Source organism: Penaeus monodon, chromosome 19, assembly GCF_015228065.2.
Source record: "Penaeus monodon isolate SGIC_2016 chromosome 19, NSTDA_Pmon_1, whole genome shotgun sequence".
NCBI classification, from domain to species: domain Eukaryota; kingdom Metazoa; phylum Arthropoda; class Malacostraca; order Decapoda; family Penaeidae; genus Penaeus; species Penaeus monodon.
Genome location: NC_051404.1, coordinates 30,565,263 through 30,565,539, shown reverse-complemented (window position 1 = coordinate 30,565,539; position 277 = coordinate 30,565,263). Strand labels below are relative to the sequence as shown.

The 277-nt window shown below is 26.0% G+C and overlaps 1 protein-coding gene across 1 annotated transcript in view; it reads left to right on the top strand.

The window, feature by feature from the left end:
* LOC119585168 overlaps window positions 1-125 on the top strand; it is a gene marked incomplete in the record, with an annotated part of 15,053 nt that extends 14,928 nt beyond the window's left edge. The window contains 1 exon segment of the mRNA XM_037933805.1: window positions 1-125.
* Window positions 126-277: the final 152 nt, after the last annotated feature.

The window sequence follows — 277 nt, the reverse complement described above, 5'->3', positions numbered from 1 at the left end:
ATGAAAAAGGTTTACTTGTTAATCTAAGAGTCAGGAATATGTACAAATTTGTGTTTGTGGTACTGTATTATACCAATTTTGAGGTCTTCTTAAAGCTTTATGAATAAGAATATTCACAAAAGCAATTATCTCTTTTTGACATATATCATATTTTGATTAAGAAACATATAATTTAAGCATTAAAGATTTTAGATTTACAAATATCACAAATTGAAAGGGTTTCTCTTATATACCTATTTTGTCACTTATTTAAGTGATTATTTCCCCCCAATCCCTT